The sequence below is a fragment of the Suricata suricatta genome, chromosome 14, assembly GCF_006229205.1.
Source record: "Suricata suricatta isolate VVHF042 chromosome 14, meerkat_22Aug2017_6uvM2_HiC, whole genome shotgun sequence".
Classification (NCBI taxonomy): Eukaryota; Metazoa; Chordata; class Mammalia; order Carnivora; family Herpestidae; genus Suricata; species Suricata suricatta.
The window spans coordinates 2,467,674-2,470,989 of NC_043713.1; the positions used below are offsets into that span (position 1 = coordinate 2,467,674).

At 55.6% G+C, this 3,316-nt stretch overlaps 1 long non-coding RNA gene across 2 annotated transcripts; it reads left to right on the top strand.

The window, feature by feature from the left end:
* Window positions 1-199: 199 nt before the first annotated feature.
* LOC115277977 lies at window positions 200-1,985 on the top strand. Of its 2 annotated transcripts, none has more exons than XR_003902617.1 (2): window positions 200-506; window positions 982-1,985. It is a non-coding gene; the product is annotated as an uncharacterized LOC115277977 (long non-coding RNA). The 2 variants fall into 2 exon arrangements; XR_003902618.1 differs by lacking the exon at window positions 200-506 and adding an exon at window positions 524-769.
* The last annotated feature ends 1,331 nt before the right edge of the window (window positions 1,986-3,316 follow it).

Consider the following 3,316-nt stretch of genomic DNA (forward strand, 5'->3'; position numbering starts at 1 on the left):
GCCACCGCCCCCGCCCCCGGGGCGGGCAGGTAAATCCCCCCGCCCCCGCCCCGCCCCCGCCCCGCCCCCATAGCGGCGCCCCGGGCCCAGCGCCGCACGCACCGAGACACAGAAATAGGAATGATTTTATCCGGAGACACCTCCCCCTGCAACCCATTCCTCAATCCGCGAGTTCAGAGGAGGAGGTGGGGGGCGCGCAGCCTGGGATCGAACTCGGATTTGGGGGCCGAAAATGGCCGGAGCAGGAGGCGCGGGGCCGGGCGCTACCTTGTAACTGAGTTGGGCTCTTGCCTGGGGTCGCCCATGGACCCGCGGGGTAACCTCGGGCTACCCCGTATGCGGTCGAGGGCGGGGCGCAGAGTCCCTCCCAGCGGTCTCCCTGAAGGGGTCTCAGGGGAAGGAGGGGGGCACGTGGGTCCTGACCCCGCCTGAGGCAGCTGCATCATCCACCCCGGAACGAAGCCGGCAGCGTCTGCGACCCGGCAGGAGCGATGCTACGGGACCAGGTCTGTCCGCACACTCCACACACCACCACCAGTATTCCGGGGGAAGTCGGTGCCGGATTAAGCCGGTTCGAAACGTGGGGCGGCCCGTGACGCACTCTGCCCGTGAATGTGCCCATTGTGCGCTGGAGACCCGGCAGGCGCTCCGCGCTCACAAGTCGGGTGGGCAGTAGAACTTTTCACCGACCGTGAGCGGGTCACATTCTAGAATTTGCCATGGACTAAGTAGGAACTTCCAGTGAGACCATAAAATACGGAGTTGTCAGGTACATGCTGTCCTTTACTTTTCTAGGCAATTCACACCAATTTCCATAATCCCTTCTCTGTACGTTCTGCGCCTGGCGAATGGGCTCCGGGCCCCGGGCGCGCGAGGGCGCGCCGGTCGCGTGGAAACGAGGTGGAAGGAACCGCACATTTCTGATCCCCCGGTTGCTGAGAAGCATAATCATATCCCTCCTCTTTTCTTCCCCATTTGCAGGTTTCGACTTGAATCCGAAAGCGCCTCTTAACACCCATTCTTTGCAGGAGGACACTCAGAGAAGGCGGGGTCTCCATTTGGACTGCTGCGCGCCCATTTAGCGGCCCAGACTCACATACAAGCGTGTCCACGTCTACAGCACAGAGCTGTGCACATCAGGCGCCCGCGGATGCGCGGGGCTGGTCGCACTTAACAGTGTGCATACACATGGGTGCATGCACGCGCGCGCGCGCGCACTCACACTCCAAATTACCTCCGGGATGGAGAAAGCCGCCACGGATTGGCCGGCAGAGCCGTCACTCACACCCAAGGGGCAGGGAGACTTTGCAAGGCTGTTTCCTTTTTTTCTTTTTTTTTTTCCCCCTTTTTTTTTCCCCCTTCCCTCCCTACCGTTTCATTTAATGGTGAAACAACAGAGCACTGAAAGTTAGCCATCTGCGCGGAGAGTTTGCTTTCTTTAACGACGGGGGCGTCAGATAATATCCATTTAAATATATTTTGTACTTCCACAATGGATGAAAAGGGAAATTAGCAATCCGAGGTGGGGGCGGAGAGGGAGCTAGGAGTGAGTAGGAGGGGGTCATCCGGAGGGGTGGAAGAAGAGTGTAGAGTTGTTCTCAACGCCCAAAAATGACGTTGACCTTTATTGATCTCGAAATTTAAAAAATGTTTTTCACAGATCAGATTATAAACAAATGCCGATCCTCATTGATGAACTCATTATTTTAATTTTATCATTTAAGCATGCGCCAGCAATCGTGTTTCCTTAAGAAAGAACTGACCTATTTTTGGCTGGAGATAAACGATCATGTTAACAGATGTTAATCTTGTAATCTGTTTTTCTTGTAAGCACTTTACATACCCGGGTTTCAGACCTTAAAAATAACATCTTTTCCAAAAGGACCTGACGTCACAATTCACTCCCTGAAAAATCACACCCCCCCCTCCAGTTTTTTTTCCTGTGCAATGATTTCAAAGACATTAAATCTTTTTCACTTTATAAATGCTGATTTGTTCTGCCTCAACTCCCACAGGCTTCTATTTGCATTTCAAATTCCACAGGTTACACCGGTCGCCTTTTCAAAAAATGTAAACCAACAATGAAGCAGCAAATGGCTTTTTGTGCATCTGGATTAAATAAGGCACAGAATGAATATATTTAAAAAGAGGGCTGAGCCAGTTGATCTTTGCACACTCGGAGACCGAGTAATTCTTTATCAGGAAGCCAGCAGCACGAGTGAAACGCAGACACAAGCTCAGAAGCTCCCGGTCTGATCCCCGCTGCTGCGGGAGGCTTATTAACGCGGATAATAAATGGGGCTGACTTACAGACCCACATTCTCGGCTAAAAGGCTGGGTCTCTCCGGTCCCTAATTGCAGGGCTCCACTGACTTCGCTGCCTACCACCGCTGACTGTCACCGCACGCCAGCCTCCTCCATAAACCGCCGTTTTAAATACCCAACTCGGCTGGCTTTTAACAAACTTATTCATACAAAGTTTCCTTAAAACTTGACGAGGCGGTTTATTCTAAAGACTGATCCTAACTATTCAGTGTGTTAGTTCTCCCGGGAAATGGCAGACGAGGCGCTTTTCCAACCACCGCACCCCCTCCCCCCCAACACCCACGCCCCACAGCTTTCTTTTCTCGAGTAAACCCTAGTATATATCGCGATCGATACCTCCCCCACCCCCACCCCGACCCCCGCCAGGCTGGGTGCGACTCCGAGGGGTCCCTGCCCCTCGCGGTCATTGAGAGAGCCTTCGCCCCCCACCCCCACCCCGGCCCTAACTTCCCTTCCAGGCTCACTCACTTCTTTAATGTTAGGGTCACTTACACGCTCCCACTAATGGGCATGCAGCCAGGGAGGGGGGAGGCAAAACACCCCCCCCCACCCACACACACGCAAACACGTACCGGAGGCAGCAGCCCTCGGTGCCTACAGGGACCGACCCCATCAGCCAAACCCTTAATAATTGAAGCGGCCCCTCGGACGCCGCAGCCCCATCACCCACCTTCATTAGCCAGAGCGTTTTACTTTAAAGTAAGGCAATTTGCTCTTTGTCTCCTAATGGATGGAGAGCGCATCCGAGCTCCCCTCCTCCCACGTCGCCTTTGACGAAGTGTACAAAGCCAGAGCGTCTTCCGCGCTCCCACCCGGCCCCCACCCCGCCCCTCCACTGCGGTAAAAACCACCTCCCAGCGCTCGCCTCGCCGCCCGAAGTTGCTCCTTCCCTCTCCTGGAATTGCGGAGAGGAGCAACTGCCCGCGGGGGAGCCGGGCCGCCCTCCTCGCGCCCCCGGGCCCCTCCCCGCCCCCCACCCCCGCGGCGCACA